We start from the raw sequence: 26,940 nt of genomic DNA, 5'->3' as shown, positions 1-26,940 counted from the left end.
CCAATTTGGTGTGTACCAAATAAAATGACTTCCTATACCGCCAAAGACAAATTAAATGAATTGAATTCATATATGGAATGATTTTATTGAACTTTTTTCATTAATTTTGACAAATCTTAAATATTTGTTGAAAACCTTTTACTTCAAAATTAGCACTGCTTATCTTCGTTTTTAAATACAATTTTATTTATTTATATAGACAATTTTTTCTTCAATAAAAGACATGTTTTATTAATATATTAAATATATTTGTTAAGAATAAACAGCATCGAAATATTAGTTTATTATTCCACTATTTCCAATTTCCATGTAATGTTATCAACTGTAAAACGTAATTTTTTTCTTCTTCTTGTGCCTTTCACTTTTAATAAGTTGCTGCCTAACGATTTTGTCCCCATTTGATAATTTCAAATATAAAAAATCATAAACCAATTTTTTCACGAACACCCAGAAAAAAGTGTCTTCGAAACTAAAGTAAAAAATGTTCATCAATTTAGTTTAGCCATTTTATTTCCACTCAGTTAATATTTTGTGTGAAATAATAAAATTTATTTGTTTCAGTAAAAAAATCCTAAACTGAAAGCAGTTAGGAATAGTTCATAAACTAGAACTGGAATTTTAATAATACTGTTTTCTTCGCTGGGTATAAGAATTTACTACTGAACAAGAAAATTTTATTCACTGATAACAAAGCATTCGTAAAAATAAACAAAAACCGAACTAAAACCAAGTTTCCTCAAATTTAGTAAGATTTCTTATAAAATGATAATTCTGACTTCCTTTATTATAGAAAGCTTAATATACATACGAATAACACTTGGCATAGAAAAATATTTTAGTTCATTCGTACTAAGAAGTATTCAATCCTTTCAAAACTTAAGAAACACACTTGTTAGAATATAGGAAAATTTCCTACATTTCTTTTATCTACCTGTAATCGATACTTGTCTTTGATGTAATCGATATGTTTGCGCGTGGGTTGTTTTTTTTTAGTTGGAATCGCGTTGTTATGGTATACGGAGAGATTGTTAAAAAATAATATAGTAAAATAATATTATAAAAAACAAATAAAATATATAAAATATTTGTTATTTTAAATTAGTGAGAAATATGTTCGTTTTTTGAAAACTGGTTTATAAAAATGAAAACACCAACAGAATAACAACCCCTTCATTCAACTTCATTTTGGAATCTTAAATTATCAGGTAATATTCAGTGACGCTAACCTTTTGTGAAAAACTTGGTTTTGGATTTTTTTGTTTATATTTGTAGGTATTGAAATTGTAGAAGGTGGACAAAATTGCTAGGCAGCAAATTATTCAAAGTGAAAGGTACTACAAGAAGAAAAAATGTGCTTTAATATCTCAATGCCAGTCGATGCTATTGATTCTAAATAAATATATTTAATATATTAATAAAACATGTCTTTTATTGAAGAAAAAATTACTTATATAAATACATAAAATTGTATTTAAAAACGAAGGTAAGCAGATCTAACTTTGATGTAAAAGGTTTACCACAAATATGTAAGATTTGTCCAAATGAATGAAAAAAAGTTCAATAAAATCATTCCATATATGAATTCAATTCAGTTAAATTTTTTCATTCTGTAGTATAGTGGTACATAAATATAGGAAAATGTTAACTAATATACGGAATGCATTCTACCTAATTTCTACGAAAATCACATCATTCAAACAAATAAAAATGTCTTTGGCGTTATACGAAGTTCAACTTTCATCACAATGAGTTCATTTTAACTTAAAGAAGGGGTAACTTTTTTCTGGGTGAATGAATGAAGGGGTTGTTATTCTGTTGGGTTTTCTTTCTTTGTACACCATCACGAACATTGATAGACTTATTGTTTGTTATTTATGTTTAATAATTTTCAAAAAACAAAAATTGTTCTCACTAATTTAAAATAACACATATTTTATATATTTTATTTGCTATTTATTATATTATTTTACTATATTATTTTTTAACAATCTCTCCGTATACCATAACAACGCGATTCCAACTAAAAAACAACCCACGCGCAAACATATCGATTACACCGATGACAGGTATCGATTACAGGTAGACAAAAGAGATGTAGGAAAATTTCCTATTTTCTAACAAGTATGCTTCCTTAAGTTTTGAAAGGATTGAATACTTCTTAGTGCGAATGAACTAAAATATATTTCTATGCCAAGTGTTATTCGTATGTAGGATAAGCTTTCTATAATAAAGGAAGTCAGAATTATCATTCTATAAGAAATTTTACTAAATTTAAGGAAACTTGGTTTTAGTACGGTTTTTGTTTATTTTTACGAATGCTTTGTTATCAGTGAATAAAATTTGCTTGTTCAGTAGTAAATTCTTATACCCAGCGAAGAAAACAGTATTAGTAAAATTCCATGCCTTATTCTAGTTAATGAACAATTTCTAACTGCTTTCAGTTTAGGATTTTTTTACTGAAACAAGTAAATTTTATTATTTCACACAAAAATTTAACTTTATGGAAATAAAATGGCTAAACTAAATTGATGAACATTTTTTCCTTTAGTTTCGAAGACACTTTTTTCTGGGTGTGTGTTAAGGTAAGAAATATGTTCGCTTTTCGAGTTGAAATTTTCGCGGTTACTTTATTAAAAAAGTTCAATATAAAGTAGATAAATTAACTCAATTTATGCGCATCCATAATGTCGGCAAGACATTATGGAAATATGTTTGTTTTCATTTATAATTTTGATTATTTCAGGAAAAGTAATCGCGAAAATAAAGTGATTTTCAAGTCGAAAACCGAACATAGTACTCACCTTAGATTTTTTGTGGAACGAGTATAAAATGCTCAAAAAGCAGTAAATGTCGCAAACCCATACAATATCCTTAGAATTAATAATTCATTTTTGAGTAATTTGAAGTTTTATGTCCTTCGAGTAGGCCATTACACTTTTATGTTTTATTCCCAGGTGTCTGTGCTTTAAATTCGTTTCAAGGGTTCGCCAGGATATACTCAACTCTGATTGGTAGATCTGGCATTATTTGGAGAAGGGCACTCCGTCATTGCTATTTTTGAAGACAATAGATGGCAACATAATATTAAGAGAATCTGGGCACATGTGTCTACATACGCCTTTTAAGACTTTAGCATAACTTCCTAGGAAGTGCGACAAATCGAATAGAGAATTTCATAATTAAAAATGTAATGATTTTTGAAATATTTCCTAGCTTTTTTTAAAATAGGCTATCATTTTCGTTCACGGCTAAGAAAGACAAATTAATATTAATCATAAATATAATTTTTTTATTAATTTGAGGAAGAACATGTAGACGACGTCTTTTTCTCTGCTATTATGAATTTGTTTACCTATGAATGTTCCAATTTGGTTGTGTTGGTTGACAAAACTTGGTGCATATTAACGGCATGATGAATGACTAAATTTATTTATTTTTAGGTTAGACAGCTAACTTCCCTTATCGATTCGAATCAATCACCCCTAATGTACGTATATGTTCACCAATACAATTGTGCTCACACCATTTCACCTAGGAATGTTAATTATGTGTGAGTGTTATCGTTGCGATAAAATAGTCGAGGATATTTATTGTTACTCTTTATCGGATGATAAGGCTATGGGAGATAATTTAGTCTAGTCCAGATGACTTTTAACTGCTAGAGAATAAGTTATTTTTACATTCTGGTTTAGGTAAAGAGTAACTAACACGAGATGCTATAAGTTAAAATGAACCTAGTATGTTTTGGTTTCTGTAAATATTTGTAAAAAATGTAAGCCATACATAGAAAGTAATCAAAAAACCAATTTATATATATATATTAATTATTTCTGCTTTAAAAGATTTGTCAAAGAAAGTCTGACTTAACATTGTTATATTTGCATCTTTTAAAAACTTGACCATGAATAGCCCAATAAAAATAATTAAAAACCTAAAAGTTGATTTGTTGATTCAAATGGTAAAATGTGTGGAAATATTGTACATTTCAGAATGATCACCCTTATGTCTTGTCTATTGCGCTTAGTGTTTTTAGAAATCGTTTTTATTTTTGGTAGTTTATAAATTGGGAAATTATTCTCGTTAGAAAACATTAAGTTGGAAAAACTTTATTTTTCAAAAATCTCTGACGTAACTGTTTTTAGTGGCTTGTCAACAATATAACGGGTCGGCAATAAAATATATAATGTAAGTATTACTGCATTTCTTCCATACTTTGATAATTATTTTTTCCACATGTTAAAGAAAAGTTCATGGTTTGAAGGAAAAAAATTGGAGTTCAAAATTGCAAAAATGTCTTTATTGCCACACGAAGTTTAACCCTCTAATGCCCAATCTTGCCTTTAGGCGGGCTTCATTAAATCAGGAAGCTTTTACACTCAAACAAAAGTTTACTTGGATCCAAAGATTTTGATCTTCCTTTAAGGATTTTGGTATTGATTCCAAGCCAAAGATTCGGCTTCTTTAAAATAAAGACATTTTTTAGTGACCTATCTGGCTTTAAATCTAGGATCAATAAAATTAAAATTAAGATAGAGATTCCATTTATCGAGTTTTCATTCACTTTTCGCGGAATATTCATAATGCTATTCATGTACAAACAAATGACACCTTAAAAATCCAAATTATAACGGATACATCAACGTACAAAATGTTTTCTTAATTCCAAAACAACTTTAAACCAAAGATGCTTAATCTTCAAAATAAATCTTAGCATATATTTGAAGCGTTTTTATCTTCAATCTAAAGTTTCAACATTTCAGTTAATTTAAGGACAATTTCTTTAAATAAACAATGTGTTTCTTTACTTTAAGGAAAATTAGCCTTAGTTCAAAAACATGCGACTTTAACGGAGGGACGCAAATTTACAAAATTTGTGTCCTAAATTTTATGAAAAAAAAATTTTTGAAGCAAAGATTATTAACTTTATTTTAATTAAAATTTCATTATTTTAAAGAAATTTGTCCTTAATATTTTGTAAATTTCGCATCCTAAAATTTAGGTTGCGAAATCTTTAATATCACGTAAATATTTTTTCAGTGTAGTAAAACACACCTTAAGACAATAAAAGTGGGTAAAATAAAAAGAAAACTTAGTTAAAACTGTTCATGAGGCTTTGCAGCATATACTGAATTTAACCATATAAATTTTTCTTGTTTAGTTTTCTTGCTTTTGTATCGTTAACTTTGAATATTTAATCAGCATAGATTCAATATCATAGTTAATTTAAAGAAGATTTCTTTAAATTAAATAGTGTTTCTTCTGCACTGTTAGAAAAATATGTTTTTCATATGTTCCGATATAAACAAAATGTGTTTCGGGCACGATTTTAAACCACAATATATTTAAGTGCGAACATGTAATTTTCCTAAACTAACACTAAATGTTTGGGACATCTATGTTAATATGTTAGAATATATTATGTTTGGGGCATGAATGTTTCATAAAAATCATATGTGTGAATACAAACATATATAAATTTACAAATTTCAACTAAACATACATATGTTGTGATATTTTATTCAAAGCGACAGAGAGAGTATAGAGAGAAATAGAGATGGAAACCGGGAGAGTTGACGAAAGATATCAATATAACACAGCAAAAGAGTCAAAAGAGAACAATTTCTGTGAAACCGCTTGTATGTTGTTTCGGAAAACTGTTTTATGATAAGGCCAAAAATTTGATATGTTTAAGTCTAAATATTATTTAATTTGAATAAAGAGAATATACATTCTGAACCAAGAGAATAGACATTTGAAAAACAAACAGCTTATGTTTTCGCCTTGAGAGCAGCATTTTATGTATGTGTGGACATATGTTTTGTTTATCATTTTGGCATTATTTTTTTCTTGGTTCGTTAAAAGAAATCAGGGGTCTTCATAAAAATAACGAAAGGGCACTATACTCTTTTTAGAGTTGGGACGGTAAAATGAAATAAGGAGGAAATAGTGAAAAATTACACAGTAAAATGTAAAAAAACAAAGTTTAGTTTCTCTTTATTAAAAAGTAGTCCACTAGGAGTTGACGGACACCATCAAATATAAAAGCGGGCATTAAGTTCGACTTTTACAGCTAAAACAATTTAAAAAGTTTATTTTCTTTAAAATGAATTATTAACGAAAAATAAAAGGAATTTTAGAGCGATGGTGTTAAATGCTAGTAAAAAACTGTTCACTCCTAAATAAATTTATGTTTATATTATAAAATTATGTATGTATGTTTATACTCGACTCCACGTTCTTCTTTTGTTAGTTTTTGAATTCCTTCCAAATTTTAAAGTTTTGTACAAAAACAGGTTTTTATTACAAGATTGTTATTTTTGCAATAAAAAATAATATTTTATCCAAAAATCATTCAATTTCGTTTATATCAAGCACTGTTACTGACTATAAATCTTTAATAACGCACATTTCGATGTTTCATTTAAAAAAATTAATATAGTATAAATATAAATGTGTAAATTAAAAAAAAAAAACAAAAAAAAATGTTCGGTCGGAGCAGGGATTGAACCCACGACCCTTTGCATGCAAGGCAGACATGCTAACCACTGCTCCACGTGGCAAACAAATGTATGTTTCTGTTAAATAATGTTATGTTTGCATGGGCTCGTGGGCGCTGCAAACTATGCTATATAAATGTAACTTAAAACGATAATTATCTACTGGTGACTATAACAGCTACGTAGCCCAGTGGATAGTGTGTTGGCTTACAAACTGTATGGTCCTCGGTTCGATTCTCCGTGCAGGCGAAAGGTAAAATTTAAAAAATTTATAAAAGTGAATAATTTCTTCAACATTATTTGTATTACAGAGAGGTGCCAATAACTAAAAAATTTCGTGGAAGTGAAAATTACGAGTATGTTAGGGAATGAGCACAATCGTGTTTGGGAAAAATTCTTCCAAGCATATAATATTTTTGGCTCAAAATGCTTCCAAACATATAATATGTTCACATAAAACAAACATATTAATGTTTCGGCAGTATGCAATAATATATGTGCTTCCTGCAAAATATGTTTGGAACATATGTTAAAGAAGCGATTTTTTTTGAGGGTGTGTGTTTAACGAAAATGTTCACTACTTTAAAGACGTATGAACTTAATAGAGGGTCGCATATTTGAAAATTTTCTGTCCTAAATTGAAAGAATACAAATTTTAAAGCAAAGATTTTGAAATTTCTTTTCATTTAACATTTATTTTAAAGATATTTTCCTTTAATATTTATATAATTTGCGTATCCTAAAATTTAGGATTCATAATCAATATTGTTTTAGTGTGGGTAAGGGCTGATTACATAACCGGCTATAGCTATGAGCGCCACCTTCGTTCAATGGTTCAATCTCAGTTTCGAGCAAACATCAAACATTTGTGATAATTCTGGTGACATTTCTCATCATTTTCAAGCTTCTCTAAGTCGTTTCACCGTAATGTGAAACGCCATTCGGACTCGACTATAAAAAGAAGGTGTCTTGTGATTGAGCTGAACATAGAATGGGCAGCACTCACTGATTTTCACCTCTTGTGGTATCAAAATGGGCAGAATAGCTTACACTGAAAAAAATATTGTCGTGAGATCAAAGATTTCGTGTCTTTAAAATACGAATGCAAATTTTGCTTAGCATAGAAGACGCATTTCTCTAATATAAAGTTTTTTTCCTTGTCCAAAAGTCGATAAACTTTTCAATGAAGTCGTATTGTCCTTATAATTAAGTGATTTGGCTTAAAATGGGTATCGTAACATGAAAGAAAAAATGTTTGGGCTAAGGTCAATTGACTTCAATAATTCAGAAAAATTCTTTAAATTAAATGAAATTGTCTTTAAATTTGTTGTCTTTTTGCATCTTGACTAAAAAACAAAAAATCGTTCAGATATAGGACATGTTTTTCAACACTTTATTTTAAAGAAGCTTTTTACTTGAAACATTGCTATGTTTCAAGTAAAATGCTTCTAATTTCTAACTGGAAGTCGATTCTTAACTTGGAAAATAAAGTTGTCGTTAACTCGTTTTTAAAGGACTTTGATAGCATATGAAGAAAAAAAGCTGAGAAAGCGAAAAATTAAAATTTGCTTCCTAGAAGCAAGTACACAAAACCCAAATTTAAAAAAGAATTGTGTCTTTAAAGTATCCTTATTTGTATTCTCCGCTTCTTTGGCTCGCAATCAATACCAAATATTTTTAAGTAAAGACAAAATCTTTGGAACCGGGCATGCTTTTTTCAGTGTAAGTAAGCCTAAAATATTGGGCTCCCCTATATATAACCTAACCATAGGTATATTTAACTACCGTACTATGGTTTGCATATATTTACTTCTTGATGTGTTTACGTCAAATTGGAGAAACAAGTTAAATTAAATAAATGCAAATAAAATAAATGTAGATAAAAATCTAATAAAATATAAAATATTAAGTTGTTAATTATTTATTTCTTTAATAATATCCGAAACACTTAAGTAGCAATAAAAAGTTTTCAGAAGTAATTTAGCACCTAATGGATTTTATACATAGTGTGATACGCTATCCGGTTTGAAATGGGCGTAGCTCATTGATAAAGGATGCATGTTTAATTTAAAGTTTTTTGAAATTTAGAAAACATTTTTTTACATTGAAATAACTGTCATAAATTTGAGTCCCAAGCCCCAAGCACATTTTGCTTCAGGCATATATATATGTTTGTAGTGTTCAAACATATTATGTTTCACCTTAGGCATACACTGGTAGAAAAAATATTAATGAAATTTTCTTTGGGTATTTTTAAGTCGCCAATTGGTTACTTCCATTATTTTACTTGCAGCATACTCTGTAGGTCTCCAATGAAAAAGACAAATGAGTGTTACAGGATAATCTCTGTCGTTCAATTGATTCTCGTTATTTACGTTTTGGGATATTTCGACTTACCGAAATATTATTGAGCTTGTTTTGCAGCTATTAGAATATTTTTCGATCCGCAAGCTCACAGAAATTGTCTCGAATTCAAATTAGCATAATTTTATCCACATATAAACGCTCTACACATTTAGGGAACCACCTAATCGTTGGGTATTCAATGTCTACATCTATATCAGTCTAACAAAATGATAATGATTTTCAGCATAGTCATCTGATTCCATAATGGGACTTGTGGCTTGAGTTTTACTTTTTTGTCCATTCATTCTTCGGTTAAAAGCAAAAGACCGATAAACCCACTTGTGAACCATCATAGGAGGAGGCAGCATTTAATATTCTCATAAAGATTGACGAACAACCAAGTGGTTGGAAATGGGGGAAGAGGCAAATATTCCACCCCCATACTCCATACCGTATATTCTCTGTCCTAATGAAAACATGTTTATTCACTTAGCATAACGCATAACAAAGTTTAGGAAGAGGCCATAAAAAAATCTTGAATACAAAAATAGCGGTACAATTTTCCTCGAACCTATGACATGACCAGGGGAAGGTGAAGCTCCAAACCACCTGCAAGAGTGGTGTAGATGTGGTAGGAGGTTGTATAGAATCGATGCAGTGGTTGTTTCACGACTGTGTATAGCCAATGCAAGAGTTGTCAGAGGGCTTGACATTTTATGACAAGTATTCTTCATGTAGTTGTGGTCTACATTCGTCTGACTTTAATGTAGATTTGCACGCTACGTTCAACCATTTCTTGTTGAATTATTTACAAAAGGCCAAATCTTCGAATATTCTCCGGAGTTCAAAGTCGACAGGTTTGTATATAGCAAAAGTTTTTCCTCACCAAAATGTTGACAAAGTACAATGGTAATAAATACCCCTATTTCAAATTTAATCGAGTTTGGAGGAATTGTTTTGTTGTTTCTTTTCAGCCAGATCAAATACGCTGGTAACCCCTTTTGTGGACATCCTTTCCCATTAGATTCGAATGATTGCAATGGAAGTCGAGTAACATGTTTCGCAATGCCTTTGGATGCTGGGAGATGAGAAGGTGTGTTATAATAGAATAAATATCTTCAGCAAGATTGAATCCAATGTAGTCTTTGTTATAGTTGTGGTCCAATGCTAAAGCCCACTCCAATCATGAAAGTCTGTATAAGAGACAGCATTCAATTTTTTCTAAAACTTTAATAGCTTAACTTCTAAACTATTGAGATTCATAACATACGGTGTGAACACATATTAACTTGCGATGTTAAAGCCATTTTTTGCTTTTAGAATTTTTGTCCAATCCATTTAAAAATAACATAAGATAGAATGATGAGAAATGTCTCACTTATAAATTGTGGAGTAGGAGGTATTGTCCAGTGAGATTTCCAATGGATTTTTTTTATATAGATTTAGGTTTAGAATTGGTTCGGATACGAAAAAAGAGATTTTTGCTGTGGGCGTGAAGTTGTCAATATATTGACCTAATATAGATGAGAGTGTATCCTAAATTTTAGGACTTGCTAAATAATATAAAAGAAAATTTTCTTTAGAATAAAGAAAGTTTTATAGAAAGTAAGTTCATAATCTTTGCTTTAAAAATACCGTTCATTAAATTTAGAACACAAATCATATGTCTTTGAAGTAAGACACATTTTCCTCTAAGTAAATAAAACACACGATTTAAAGAAATAATCTATAAAATTAAGCGACATATTGAATACTTGGATTAACTTATTTTTTGGATTGCCCATCTTTAGTGTAAATTTGTTCTAAATCAAGAAAATATTTCTCACTTCGCTATAATTTGGATTTTTAAACACTGAAAAAAAGTTTAATTGCATCCAAAGATTTTGACCTTCCCTTAAGGATTCTTTTATTGATTCTCATCCAATGACGCGGTTTTTTTTTAAATAAAGATAGAGGCCTATCTAGCTTTAAATCTAGGATCATTAATATTAAAACTAGGTTATAGATCTCATATGTCGAATTTTCATTTTCCTTTACTTATATATTAATAAAACAATTCAAGTACAAATGCCAGTTTAAAAATTATTTTTTTCAAATTCCAAACAAAAAACTTTTTTTTGCATTTTGCCCGGAAAATGTACTTTTTACAGGCAAAAGTGCGAAAACGCTTCAAATTCTCTTGGGAAAATTGTGCCACACGTAGAGGCAAATTGCGGGCATTTTCAGCACTGACGACAAACGAGAGTGTTGCACCCTCAAAAAAAAAACGCTTCTTTAACATATGTTCCAAACATATTTTGCAGGAAGCACATATATTATTGGATACTGCCGAAACATTAATATGTTTGTTTTATGTGAACATATTATATGTTTGGAAGCATTTTGAGCCCAAAAATATTATATGCTTGGAAGAATTTTTCCCAAAGACGATTGTGCTCATTCCCTAACATACTCGTTATTTTCACTTCCACGAAATATTTTTGTTCTTGGCACCTTTTTCTGTATGTTGAAGAAATTATTCACTTTTATACATTTTTTAAATTTTACCTTTCGCCTGCAAGGAGAATCGAACCGAGCACCATACAGTTTGTAAGCCAACACACTATCCACTGGGCTACGTAGCTGTTATGGTCACCAGCAGATAATTATCGTTATAAGGTACATTTATATAGCATAGTTTGCAGCGCCCACGAGCCCATGCAAACATAACATTATTTAACAGAAACATACATTTGTTTGCCACGTGGAGCAGTGGTTAGCATGTCTGCCTTGCATGCAAAGGGTCGTGGGTTCAATCCCTGCTCTGACCGAACACTTTTTTTGTATTAATTTACACATTTATATTTATACTATATTAAATTTTTATAATGAAACTTCGAAATGTGGGTTATTAAAGATTTATAGTCAGTAACAGTGCTTGATATAAACGAAATTGACTGATTTTTGGATAAAATATTATTTTTTTATTGCAAAAATAACAATTTTGTAACAAAAAACTGTTTTTGGTACAAAACTTTAAAATTTGGAAGGAATTCAAAAACTCCAACAAAAGAAGAACGTGGAGTCGAGTATAGACATACATAAATAATTTTATAATATAAACATACATTTATTTAGGCGTGAACAGTTTTTTACTGGCATTTAACACCATCGCTCTAAAATGCCTTTTATTTTTCTTTAATAATTCATTTTAAATAAAGTAAACTTTTTAAATTGTTTTAGCTGCAAAACTTGAATTTAATGCCCGCTTTTATATTTGAAGGTGTCCGTCAACTCCTCGTGGACTACTTATTAATAAAGAGGAACTAAACATTGTTTTTATACATTTTACTGTGTAATTTTTCACTATTTCCACCTTATTTCATTTTACTGTCCCAACTCTAAAAAGAGTATAGTGCCCTTTCGAAAACAATTGTGCCCATAATGCCAAAATGATAAACAAAACACATGTCCACACATACATAAAATGCTGCTCTCAAGGCGAAAACATATGCTGTTTGTTTTTCAAATGTCTATTCTCTTGGTTCCGAATGTCCATTCTCTTTATTCAAATTAAATAATATTTAGACTTAAGCATATCAAATTTTTGGCCTTATCATAAAACAGTTTTCCGAAACAACATACAAGCGGGTTTCACAGAAATTGTTCTCTTTTGATTCTTTCGCTGTGTTATGTTGATATCTTTCGTCAACTCTCCATATCTATTTCTTTCTCTATACTCTCTCTGTCGCTTTGAATAAAATATCACAACATATGTATGTTTAGTCGAAATTTGTAAATTTATATATGTTTGCATTTACACATATGATTTTTATGAAACATACATGCCCCAAACATAATATATTCTATCATATTAACATAGATGTCCCAAACATTCAGTGTTAGTTTAGGAACATTACATGTTTGCACTTAAATATATTGTGTTTTAAAATTGTGCCCGAAACACATTTTGTTTATATCGGAACATATGAAAAACATATTTTTCTAAGAGTGTGCGATTGCTCTGATTGCTTCTTCGATTTTTTTGCCCGCTGAAATGATAGCATTTTTTTATGTTGCTGTCAACATGCGCATTCTGTACAGACACAATGAAGGCAAAGCACTTATTTTCAGAAAAGAAAACACCATAAGTCTTAGCTTACCACTCTAAAGAATCAGTTGTCAATGTTGTCTTTATTTTTTGGATAATTTTCCTTAATTCAAAGCCATACGATTCTAACGGAAGCATGTCAATTTCCAAGATTCGTGTCCTTAATTTAATTAAACAATTTTTTGAAGCAAAGATTATAAACTTCCTTTTAATTAAAATTTCATTATTATAAAGAAATTTGTACTTAATAAAAAATTTAGCGATGAAAATATTTCACATTGGATGAATATTTTTTTTTCAGTGTAGATTTAAAGCTAGAAAACACCATAAATATTGTCTCTATTTAAAAGAAGCCGAATCTTTAGACTTACAATCAATACCAAGTTCCTTAATGGGAGGTCTAAATTTTTGGATCCAAATAAACTTTTTTTGTTGAGTGTATGGAGTCTAGAGTGGATTGTGGACTTTCTGTAACCTCTTTCTCTTTGGAAAATTTAAATATTTTTCACTGTTTTAATTTTTTTTGCTCGAATATGTTGACTTACTCAAAGTCCGTCGCAATTTGTTCTGACGCCACCTGTTGCCAACGTAGATAAAAAACGCATTCACAACATTTGCCTCTCCATCCAAAAGCACATGCTTATTGTTTTTCAAATGTCTATTCTCTTTCTCGCTCTTTTTTTCGAATACACATTTTAATGTGCAAATTAAATAATATTTTGACTTAGCACATTGGGAGCCACCGTGGTGCAATGGTTAGCAATGGGTTCGATTCCTGCTACGACCGAACACCAAAAAATTTTTCTGCGGTGGATTATCCCACCTCAGTAATGCTGGAGACATTTCTGAGGGTTTCAAAGCTTCTATAAGTGGTTTCACTGCAATGTGGAACGCCTCGGAACGGACTCGGCTATAAAAAGGAGGTCCCTTGTCATTGAGCTTAACACGGAATCGGGCAGCACTCAGTGATAAGAGAGAAGTTCACCTCTGTGGTATCACAATGGACTGAATAGTCTAAGTGAGCCTGATACATCGGGCTGCCACATAACCTAACCTAACCTAACCTAGCACATCCAATTTTTGGGGGGAATATTTTTAAAATACCAAGCGCCATAGACAAAATATTGTTCGAAACTACATACAAGCTATTTCAGAGTTACAACAAATTGGTTTGATTTGATGGTCTCTCTATGTTATGTTGATATCTTAAATATTATTATGGTAATTTAGGAACTGTGTATTATTGCATTTAGAAATATTGTGTTAAAAATCGAGCCCGAATACACAATTTTTTTACTACGGAACAACTGAAAAACATACTTTTGTATTCTTGTTCGAACATACTTTCTTGAAGAAAAGTCGATCTTTTTTGAAACACAGCAAAATAATGACTGAAATGTGGCCGGTTTTTATTATTAAAACGATGTCTTGGTAGGTTTGTATGTTGGTATGGTCTCGCTTATTCTGGTTAATCTGGTCAAAAATTAATAAATATCGGTGTAGTCAGATATGATAACTGATGATGACCGTCATCATCAATCATCTCTATTACAGCCATTAAGGATAAATGCAATACTTATTGAGGTAATGTTAACTGAAGACTCTCGAAGATTTCGTAACGTTTACTTCTCATAACTTCGCACCTAAAGCATTCACAGGCGTAGCCTTATTTCTGACAATCACCTCTTATATTACAAAAATTTCATTCTATTCCCTATCCCGCGCTTGCCGATTTATTACACTTTCAAGTTTTGTCCGAGGCCACCGAGAGAATGTCGGAGTTGGAATGCCGCCATAATGTTTCTTAATAAACTGTAACATTAAATTGCCTCCTAAAAATGTAAATAATGTCATTTATTTCCTTGGCATGTGAGCCACCGACAAGAATGCCCGCCAAGCATTGGACACTACAATGAATGAATGAATGAATGGATGGGATAATACTAGTAGGGGATACTGTGAAGGAAGAAGGAATCAACTTGTAACCAAATTATACACTTAACACTCACACGAAATTCTCCGGTGGTGTTGGGGTGGCCTCTGATTTTGGAAGCATCTTCCCTTCGGTTGCTTGTTGTTGTTTTAAAAGCGACCGCATACTTATGAAGTAATCTTGGGTGGGGTGGGCAGTGGGGAGAGGGTGGTGTGAGATGATATTGTTATTACTCTTGTAGCCCAATTTGCCTTCGACTACTTAAAGTGAACTTGCGACAGCAAACACCAGAGTCCTTGTACATTACCAAAGTTTGTTTTGGGATTTTTTTGTTCTCCGTTCCCTACAAGTGTGTCTGAATGTGGCGTGGATGTTTGGAAAGGACATGACCAAAGGAATATTTGGGTAGGCATTTTTTATGATTTGTTTTAAAGTTCAAACAGTAGTAAAAGCAGGAGCGGAAGCATCAGCTGCTGTCGGGATTCATGATTCATGGGGGGAGGGGGCGAAAGTTTCTAACTCTGATTGAGATGGACGGCTGTCATATGTCTGTGTTTCGCTAGTAAAATTACAACTGACAGACATAGGTAATCAAATGCGAATTTATAGCCGCAAATGGAATTGCATGTGAGGCATTGGCAAACTCATGGCTATTGATGGCTTAAAGAAACAATTTGTTTAGCCTTGGCATGGACGGCAATTCCATTTGATGTAGTGATGGAATTTGGCAAATGGATTTACAACGAAAATCAAAGTTTGTATAAAGCTGCAAATAGCATGGAATCTAAAAGTTTTGTGATTCTATTGCGGACTATGCATGGGATAAAGTTGCTCAAAACTATTTAAGATCTCCTTTAAGAAGTTTATTAGCGAACAAAAAGTCGAATTTTGATGAATCACTTGTTTTCGAAAAAAGATGAAGTTGATTTGTAGTGAATTGAATAATCGAATTTTCAATGGTATCTATAAAATCGATTCTATTATTATTCCACCTTAAATCTACATTCTCTAGATTACTCCAGGGTTATTCTCCAAACTACACCATGGCCATTCCTAGGCCTATTTTGAAGGATAATTATTTGTCAATGCATAGAAAATGAATTGAAGTTCGCTAATAGCGTTTTTGTTTTTGAGCTACAGTTGGCTATGGATGGATTACTAACAAAGATACATAATTCAGCCACCCTAGAGTCGGAAAGCATCGAAAAGTTCATAATCATTAATACCACATTAAGGAGGTACTAAATGGTCCTAGGATAATATTCTGATAAAGTTACACAAGGGACAAAGCATACTTAAAGTGAAAATAATCTCTGTAGATGGTACTACCAGGACTTCAGTGAACTTTTCACCCTTTCTAGAACAAACATACATGTTAAGGTAACAGATACTAGCTCCAAGGAGAAGTTTAAACATTTCTTCAAGGGAGCCACTGTGGTGCAATAGTTAACATGTCAGCCTTTCATTCAAAGGGCCGTGGCTTCAATTCCAGTTTCGTCCGAACACTAAACATATTTCAGCGGTGGTTTATACCTCTCTTCTGAGTGTTCGAAGCTTCTATAAATTGGTTTCATCGTGATGTGAAACGTACCAGTAGTTTGCTGTGAGCTTAACATAGAATCGGGCAGAACTCATTGATATGAGAAAAGTTAACCCCTTTTGGTATCACAATGGATTGAATAGTTCGATGTAAAAAAAGTAAAAAAAAAAAATAATTTCACGAAAGCAGGTACATGATTTTCCTGACCTTGTAATGGTCTCAATTTCTATCATTTAAATAATACAATATTTTTGTCATATTGGGAAGAAGTTAGACGAAATGTGTCTTAGTGATCGGTCACTTTAGCTATTTTACAATCAGTACGCTTGGTTAGTTCACAGTTTCAATAAATAAATCAAGACGTAGAATTATATATCGTCAACCTAATGTTTGTTCATATGTTTGGGTGTAAAAATTATATGTTTGGAACTCAAATTTTTAACACAATATTTTTAAGTACAAGCATATAATGTTCATAAACTAGCATAACATGTTTGGGAGATATATGTTAATATGTTAGAACATATTATGTTTGGGACATAAAATGTTTGTAAATATAATATGCTTAGATGCAAACATATATTAATTTAGAAATGGCCTATAAACATATATGTGTTTAGAATGTGAGAACTAGAGAGTATGCTGCAAGTAAAATAATGGCGCCTTAAAAATATATCCACACAAAGAAAATTTCATTAATTTTTTTTCTACCATTGTATGCCCTAAGTTGAAACATAATATGTTTGAACAATACAAACAATATTTTGTTTGGAGCAATCCTGAAAATATATATGCTTGAAGCAAAATGTGTTTTTGGTATATGTTACAGAAGCGATTTTTTTTGGGGGGTGTAAAAAAAATATCTTTATTTATATTAAACCTTAAATTCACCTAGGACCTCGACTAATTTTAGATAACCTATAATTTATACAGGAATTTTTTGTTTAAATATTTTTTTTTAATCAATTTTATAGACCACAACAGACCTTAGTTAGAAAATAATTCAAGTTATATTTAGACAAAGAAATAAAATTAATGAAACTCGAAAAAATGATCACAACAATCATGAGGTTTTACATTTGTTTAAAACATTATTTATTTAATACATCATACATTTTAATATCTTTAAGTCCAACAATAGAACTCATCCAAAATTCTTTGTGTTGGTATTTCCATGTCATGCCGATTGTTATGTAGTTGACAATATTTATGCTCAACCTTCGTTCAAATATTTCCTTTTGATATGCCAAAGAACTAATACTTCTCGTTTTGCGTATGATTGTCCTTGGGTGTGAATATGAAAAATATTTTTAATAAACGACTTGAAAATGTCTTCATTTGTACTCCTTATGTGTACCAGTTGTTTATTCTCATATGTGTATATTAGAGTATCGCTGGATTGTAATAAGAATCGGGTATCGCTTCACAATAGATTATACAGTGCAACACAAAAAATCCAAACAGAAAACCACTTATCCCAGCAGAAAGAACTCGATGAGAGAAGAAAATTAATGTCTCGATTTTGCTAGATTGGTTGCCGTTCGTCTTTTATGAGCCTCTAAAGTTTTGTCGCCAAATTCGATTTTGAGCACTCTTTGCAATATTCGTATGACCATAGCTTGAAAAATGCTGTGAATTCATTTTTGAGGTATTCAGCAAAGTTGTAGCTCTTGACTCGGTCAACAAAAATGCCGCATGTATTAATTCGTAAAATTTTCATCTTCATGCTCAAACCCGCAAAAATGTCGAAAAAATACCACTTTTATCGCAAAATCCAGAAATTACTTTTCTCCTCTCATCGAGTACTTTCGGCAAAGGCAAACAAAAAAACACTTATGCTTTTTTGTTTGGAGACAAAAAGTGGAATTTTGCGTCGCATCTAAACATTGATTTTTTGCAATCAAATCAAATTGTCAGCTGTAAATGCCATAAGTTATGGTATTAGCAAACATTTGTTTCAATTTGAACAGAATAATCCAATACAAATGTCGAAACTCGCTTATTTGCTTTTAATTTTAGTCCCTCATGACTTAGTTTCCGGTACTAAAATAAAACAATAAATCTTAGTTATACAGAAATTCTCTAAAATACCCATATTCGTGTCACCCTATTACATATATGTAAAGGGTGATTCTTTTGAGGTTAGGATTTTCATGCATTAGTATTTGACAGATCACGTGGGATTTCAGACATGGTGTCAAAGAGAAAGATGCTCAGTATGCTTTGACATTTCATCATGAATAGACTTAAGATCTGCCACAACGTCGAATTTTCAGTGAATGGGCCCTAGAAAAGTTGGCAGAAAATCCGCTTTTTTATCGACAAATTTTGTTCAGCGATGAGGCTCATTTCTGGTTGAATGGCTACGTAAATAAGCAAAATTGCCGCATTTGGAGTGAAGAGCAACCAGAAGCCGTTCAAGAACTGCCCATGCATCCCGAAAAATGCACTGTTTGGTGTGGTTTGTACGCTGGTGGAATCATTGGACCGTATTTTTTCAAAGATGCTGTTGGACGCAACGTTACGGTGAATGGCGATCGCTATCGTTCGATGCTAACAAACTTTTTGTTGCCAAAAATGGAAGAACTGAACTTGGTTGACATGTGGTTTCAACAAGATGGCGCTACATGCCACACAGCTCGCGATTCTATGGCCATTTTGAGGGAAAACTTCGGAGAACAATTCATCTCAAGAAATGGACCGGTAAGTTGGCCACCAAGATCATGCGATTTGACGCCTTTAGACTATTTTTTGTGGGGCTACGTCAAGTCTAAAGTCTACAGAAATAAGCCAGCAACTATTCCAGCTTTGGAAGACAACATTTCCGAAGAAATTCGGGCTATTCCGGCCGAAATGCTCGAAAAAGTTGCCCAAAATTGGACTTTCCGAATGGACCACCTAAGACGCAGCCGCGGTCAACATTTAAATGAAATTATCTTCAAAAAGTAAATGTCATGGACCAATCTAACGTTTCAAATAAAGAACCGATGAGATTTTGCAAATTTTATGCGTTTTTTTTAAAAAAAAAGTTATCAAGCTCTTAACAAATCACCCTTTACTTACATATCATAACCACAGCATTTTTAGGAATTTCCTTGTTTGAATGTGCAAATATTTTTGTTTTGTTCTTTTGTTTTGCATTGCTCTCATCATTTCATGGGCAATGAGTAAATTGTTGGCATTTTATGATTTGTTTATCTATGGCACGCATTACAACAATTCGCCTGGATGATAGTCTGGAAGAAGAAGGTCGTTTAGGTCAAATAAACCAAACCAGGATGCCGAAGACGATGATGATGAGGATGTTGAGTGTATCTGTATTTGGATCAGATGTACCTGTTTCGCATACAATATCATTTATTACGCCGTTATTTATAACCGTTTCATTTATTCATTACTACCATGTAACATATTTACCCACAGTCCTATTGCCGTCACCCCTTTCCCACAAAAGTTTTCCTACCAATTACCAACGTAGCTTCTCATGTTGCTGGTTGTTGGTAACGTCACTCATCAAGCTGTGGAAGATGGAAACTCAACCGGAATAATAAATTTGTATGCGTAACAAGAGCATAAAGCTTGGACTGGCACTATTCATTGGGTAAACTGTTTTGATTTCCTCTGATGGAGAAAAATCGAAAAGAAAAATAAAACAAATCCACACTCACTCTCTCTCTCTCTCTTTCTCTCTCTCACACACACACACACTCATATTGTCATTTCCGTGGTTTCAGTTACAAAACGTTCTAGCCGTTGAATATTTATTCTAAGCCATTTTTTGCCTCAATGAAATTCTTGGAAGTCTGGCGATAATAGCAAAGTAAAGTAAAGCAAGCAGCCGAAGCCGATGTCTATGTGTGTCTGCCTTGTTTCGTTTGCCCTTTGCATTTTGATATGTACAACGAAAATTTATTAGGCGATTGTTCTCCATTGTCCTTATTGAGAGATTCGTTTACATTTTCTATGTGCATACACGGTTAATATTAAACACACACACATATATACATATTTCTATATACATACCTATGCACTGTTGTATGTAGGTGTGTCAGTAGGTATAACACACATTCATAAATAGACTCGGTGATACAGTTTCTCACATTTATTCACTCAAACTTTGATATTTCTTCCAGAGATTCTTAAATGACACCCTCAAAACTCCACAGTTCAGAATTCAAGCATTATTAAAAGTTTTTGTAATGAAAGAAAAAAAAAAACACAAAACATCAATATTTAATTTAATGAATTTGCAAAAGTCAACGTTTCTCTGAGAGAAATGAAAACAATTGTTTTGGATTAAAAACTAAACAAATCCCAATCAAGGATCTAACATTGTATGGGAAGTGAAACTCTATACAGTTAGCACGTTGAGAAATCCTGACCCATGCATTTATGTAAGTCTAGATGGCTCTATTCATAGATTTGTTGATACTGTTACGACGATGTTATCGATTTTTTACCCTCCTTCCGTTGGCAAAAGGTATTTTGGAAGTGAAATTAAAAGAAAATATGAAAAGAACGTCTTAATATTATGCTGATGATGTTGTATAATTAGATTTCTCTACATTGGGAAACACAATTAAACCTTCAAATTCATAGAATTATATTACACACAGTGTTGCCAATAGTGATAGCCAGTGGCCACCGTAATTAGGGAAACTATTTAATTAGTCAGTAAAAGAATAGAATAAGTAGAAAATAGCTGAAGTGGGGTTTGGTCGACTTATCACTAACTGAATTCATTTGTCAAAGTCGGCTGATATATAAAAGATGCTTTTAGCTTGTGAGGAGTACCAAACAAAACTTTGTGCTGAAATTGTTCGGGTAATATATCTTCATACTTCTGTCGTGTAAATCGTGTATGTACACGCAAAAAAAAAAAAAAGTTTGGAAAACATGTACCGAAAACGTTTTTCTTTTGTTAGAGTTTTTTGAATTGCTTCGAAATTTTTAAACTTTTATCGCCAAAAAAATTCGTTTGTTACAAAATTTTTATTTTTTCAATAAAAAAAGTTGTTTTTGAAACAACAACACAGTCCATTTCGTTTATATCAAACACTGTTCTTTTCTGACTTTAGGTCTTTAATAAGACACATTTTACAGTTCAAAATTTAATATACTACAATTTTTTTTTTTTTCGGAATCTTCCGAACATATCTGGAATATATGTAAAAAAAAAACTTTGGTCGAAGCAGGGATCGAACCCACGACCCTTGACATGCAAATCGGACGTGTTTCTGTTAAATAAACTTTGTTTATTCGGTTCGTGGGCGCCGCAAGCTATGCTATATAAATATAACTTATATGGATATTTATCTATTGATGACCATAACAGGTACATAGCTCAGTGGTTAGTGTGCATGGTCCGCGGTTCGATTCTCCGTCCAGGCGAAAGGTAAAAAAAATTATAAAATCGTATAATTTCTTCTACAATGTTGGTATTACAGGAAAAGGTGTTAAGAACTAAAAAACCTTGTGGATGTAAGAAAGATGTGAGGGAAAATGCAATTAGCAAGAAAACAATGTTTTTTTTTTGAGTTTGTCTTTATGGAATTGTTTTTACATCCTGGAAAAGAATAAACTTTTACAACAAAAAGTATATACTTTTCTTCCAAATACACTTCGTTTCAACGAAAAGCTAATGAGAAACGATCTTTGTTTGTCTAAAATTTCGTTTGGGAGGAAAGAATTATTTTTTTGCGTGTACTAACCGATTTTCAGAAGTATAAAGATATTACCGGAATTTTTTAATTTACCTACACTGAAAAAAATATTGTTCCTAATATGGAGGATTGTGCAGCCTACATTTTAGAATAAATCATTTACACAATATTAAGAACAAATTTCTTTAAAATATAGAAATTTTGTTTAAATGAAAGTTTAAAATCATAATCTTAACATTTTTTCATTAAATTTCATTTTTCGTATATCTTTCAAGAAATACTCAGTTTCCTTAAAAAAGATCTTTAGGAAATAATCTTTAAATTAACTGATATATTGAATATTCGGATTAAAGACAAAAAACTTTAAATATTGGCTAAACTTTATTTTGAGGATTTGGAATCTTTGGTTTTATTTTTTTTTTTGGTATCACGGAGTAGTCTAATCCAAGTTTTGTTGTCGTTATACACAAATGAAGCATACATTTTTACTAAATTCGAAACGAATAGTTCAGACACAAAATAGTTCAGAATTTCTTAAAATTTGTAAATTTTACCAATAATTCGCCCATCATGAACTTCGTATGACAATTTTGAACTCCAATTTTTTTTCAAAATTATTTCTTAACCAAGTGAAAAAAAATTGATTACGTTGATAAATTTTCTTGAATTGGTCGAAAAATATTTATTTATTTTTGTGAAATGCAGGTGACATCTGCGTTTGTAATATAGTTTAGTTAAAATTTTCTAAAATTAACCAAAAATTTTTCTAACTATCTAAGATGTAATTCAGCCTACACGAAAAAAAAAAGAACAGTGAACTCACCGGTTTTTTCGCGTGTAGGCTGAACTACAACTTTGTCAAGGTTAGGTAAGACCATTTAGTCTATTGTAATATCAAAAGTGGTGAACTTCTCTGTGAGTGATGCCCGATTCCATGTTAGGCACATTGACAAGGGACCTCCTTCTTATAGCCGACTCTGAATGGCGTTTCACATGACGGTGAAATGTGACAAGCATTACCTAGTGATGAAATATGTTTAGTGTTCGGTCAAAACTGGGATTGAACCCACGACCCTTTGTAAGAAAGCCGGACATGTTAACCATTGCACCACGGTGGCTCCCACAATGTTTTCATTTCCATCAATGGTTTATTCCGATTTATGTGAAAAAATAATCTGGCAACTCTGATTGTAAACCACTTATGTATGTTCGTGTATCTAAGAGACATTGCCGTTATTGTTGGCGAATACATCGTAAAGCTCTTTTAGGTGATTGAAGTGAGCTTACTTACAAGAGAAATTACTTGGCGTTTAGTTATGGAAATATGAGTAGGATAACAATTAGATACACAATTACCGACACACAGTGGGCGGAGACAAACAAAAAAGAAATAAGTGGAGAATGTCGTTGAGTGGATTGAAAATCCTTAAGATATGCTTAAAAAAAATAATAATAATAAAAACATGTTTTTTGAAAGATATAAAAATTTTAATAATTAGTAAGGATCTAAGTAAAAATAAGTAAAAGTCGAGAGGAACCTAAAGATTATAAATATAGGAAAAATATCTTAAGAAAATATATGTTGTGTGCAGAATATATAGAAGAAAAAAATTTCATGGACACGATAATCACAATCGTTTAATAGCTGTAGACCATAACATGGTTTCAAAAAAGCTTTTTATTAGAAATTTCTTAAAACATTGAAAATATGACCCATGATCCTAAAAATATAGGATTTCCTTTAAAAAGAAAAAATAACTTTTATTAACTGTGATCAAATTTTCAAAATATTTGAAATTCATTGTAGCAACATCTTAGCCGCCCAGTGTTTGTGAAACCCTGCCTTATTATATAATCAGCTCAGGTCAACATTATCCCCCTATTTAGACGATATGCTTGAGCAGTGTATTGGAATTAAATTAGCATTGAATTTAGTTAATATTTAAAAGGCAACAGATGCTTCGTTCGTTCATTTATTCGGTCTCTAAGGGAATGCCATATCTCAGAGGCTTGAATTTAATGTTTATACAATTGCCATAAAAATAACATTAGTCGTATAAAAATGAAATAAATGTCTTAAAAACGGCAACAGAAATTCATTGCTTCAGTTTTGTATTAGAGATGTTCCATGCTTGGCATTACTTCTTTTGTTTTTTTTTCTTTATTATGGACCTCCAAAGTATTTCATACAAGGGCGAGGCGATTTAAGACACAAACCCATTACAAGTCCATAGGAAATGAAAAATATTGCAGATGGAGATATTCCATGGTCTTTGCTCTTTTGTTTGATTTTCGTGGCTGTGTTGGATATTTCATAAGTATAGCCCATATCTTTGTACTCAAGACACCTAGGCTACCACTCACTGACCTTATACATTGGGCTTATCTTATGCGGTTTGAATGTAAGGGCATTGTTGCAAAGCTTCAATGTTCTCTACTAGAAGGATGCGATGCCAAAAACATTCGTCTACAATAACAAAAATCGACATTTCAAACTAATGGATGAAAGATAGAACATCGAAGGCGTTCCCATCAAGTTCACTCTCACGAATGGCAATAACTCTATAGTTGTGCATACTGAGCTAAAAATTCATAAATGTGAATAGCAGTGGAACAAATTTCGACCAACAATTTCAGTAGTTTTTTGGAAATGAATTGATATTCGTTTTGGAGAATACTTATCATGGAGCAACTAGAAGTTTTGTTTTGTCATTTCGGAATTTGATTTTTTATGGCAGCGGATTAAAGCCATGACCTATCCTGTGCTATGCTGGTGTGTCAACTATTCGCGATGATTCCCTAAACTGGTAGCGCAATTATTTTTCGAAGTTAGTTACAAAATTTCGACCCTCGCAATTACACTAAAAAAAATATTTGCGCGATATTAAAGATTACGCAACCTAAATTTTAGGATGCGAAATTTACAAAATATTAAGGACAAGTTTCTTTAAAATAATGAAATTTTAATTAAAATAAAGTTCATAATCTTTGCTTCAAGAATTTGTTTCATTAAATTTAGGACATACATTTTGTAAATTTGCGTCCCTCCGTTAAAGTCGCATGTCTTTGAACTAAGGCTAATTTTCCTTAAAGTAAAGAAACACATTTTTGATTGTCCTTAAATTAAGTGAAATATTGAAACTTTAGATTAAAGATAAAAACTCTTCAAATATAGGCTAAGACTTATTTTTAGGATTTGGCATCTTTGGTTTAAAGTTTTTTTTGGAATTAAAAAAAAACATTTGTTACTTTGAAGTATCCGTTATAATTTGGATTTTTAAACTGGCATATGTTAGTACGTGAGTACCTTTATTAATAAACCGCGAACAGAGAATTAATATTTGATAAATTAGATCTATATCCTAATTTTAATTTTATTGGTCCTAGATTTAAAGCCGATAGGTCGCTAAAAATTTTCTTTATTTTAAAGGAGCTGCATCTTTCGCTCGGAATCAATACCAAAATCCTTAAAGGAAAGTCAAAATCTTAGGATCCAAGTAAAGTTTTTTGAGTGTATGGGAACAATTGAAAACTAGTGTGTTCTTTATTAAAGGTTGCGCCAAATGTGCAGTTGTTGGGCTGCAAGTGTGGCGTCACAAGGATTTTATTTGTGTTCTATCACTGGCATTGACATTGATTCGGCACACGGACGGATATTTGAATAGATGGTCAAATGTATTACACAAACCCAAGCATTCACCAACAATGCCTATTTAGATAAATCACATCCGTACCTATCAAACTATGCGAGCAAGACAAGAAGGTTCAATCAAACAGGCATTTTCAACTTCGTACGATATTTTAGAAAAAAAAAATTAATGTACACTAGGCAAAGCGATTATGAAATGTTTCGAAGTCGCAGCTCAATTCGACCTTGCCTAGGTTGGAACACACGCGTTATTGTGGTGTTTTCATTAATTCTGTGTCGATTGAGACATTCGATTCGGTAGAACAAAATTATCCCCCATGTTGGCATATTCATTTTTTCATATGATCATTTCATTTCATATGATCATCCCAAAGAGGTTTCAAGAGCAATATGCTATTTTTGGACGATGGCCATGGAACATGTTTGTCGCAACCGTGTTATTTTCCCGAAAATTATGTATCTCTTTTCGACAGCCATGTATATGTTCCTTGAAAATTGGGTGTTCTAATTTCGACGGAGTTTTTGAATTAATAGTAATCTGCGTTAACAAAATCGCAAAAGAATTCACAAGGTTGAAAATGTAGTGCACCCAAAGAAAAAAACTTTCCCCTTGAACGAAATTTTAGACAAACGAATTTTCTTTAAGAGCAAAGAGCGATTTATTTAAAATCGGTACAACGATTACCTCCAGTCTTTTTTATTCGTCTGATCATAATTCATCTTTCATAATAACCTGCAAGTGAATTATTTCACGGAGAATATGGAGATTAGAACTTCAAGATGGTGGTAATGATTCACTTTAACATGGTAGCGAATATGCGAACATGGACACATATGTGAGATGTTTTACGTTTTTTTAGTTCATGTACTATATTCTAAAACTTCTTGTTCAGTTGTCGATTTTGCGGCTCTACACTGAAAAAAATATTGTCGTGAGGTCAAAGATTTCATGTCGTTAAAATAAGAATGCATAGAAGACACATTTCTCTAATATAAAGTTTTTTCCTAGTCCAAAAGTCGATAAGCTTTTCAATTAAGTCGTATTGCCCTTATAATTAAGTGATTTCACTTAAAAATGGGTATCATAACATGAAAGAAAAAATGTTTGGGCTAAGGTCAACTTGACTTTAAGAATTCAGAAAAATTCTTTAAATTTAATGAAATTGTCTTTAAATTTGTTGTCTTTTTGCATCTTGACTACAAAGCAAAAAATCGTTCAAAT

At 31.7% G+C, this 26,940-nt stretch overlaps 1 long non-coding RNA gene across 2 annotated transcripts; it reads right to left on the bottom strand.

Annotated features, from left to right (window-relative positions):
- Positions 1–17,472: 17,472 nt before the first annotated feature.
- On the bottom strand, positions 17,473–19,990 carry LOC142239545 (uncharacterized). 2 transcript variants are annotated; one of them, XR_012723062.1, is made up of 3 exons: positions 19,808–19,990; positions 19,470–19,742; positions 17,473–18,449 (listed from the first exon to the last, which is right to left on the bottom strand). It is a non-coding gene; the product is annotated as an uncharacterized LOC142239545 (long non-coding RNA). The 2 variants fall into 2 exon arrangements; XR_012723063.1 differs by having other exon boundaries at positions 19,824–19,990.
- Positions 19,991–26,940: the final 6,950 nt, after the last annotated feature.

The sequence above is a fragment of the Haematobia irritans genome, chromosome 5, assembly GCF_050003625.1.
Source record: "Haematobia irritans isolate KBUSLIRL chromosome 5, ASM5000362v1, whole genome shotgun sequence".
Classification (NCBI taxonomy): Eukaryota; Metazoa; Arthropoda; class Insecta; order Diptera; family Muscidae; genus Haematobia; species Haematobia irritans.
The sequence above is the reverse complement of the archived record's forward strand: the minus strand, read 5'-3'. Positions and strand labels throughout refer to the sequence as shown.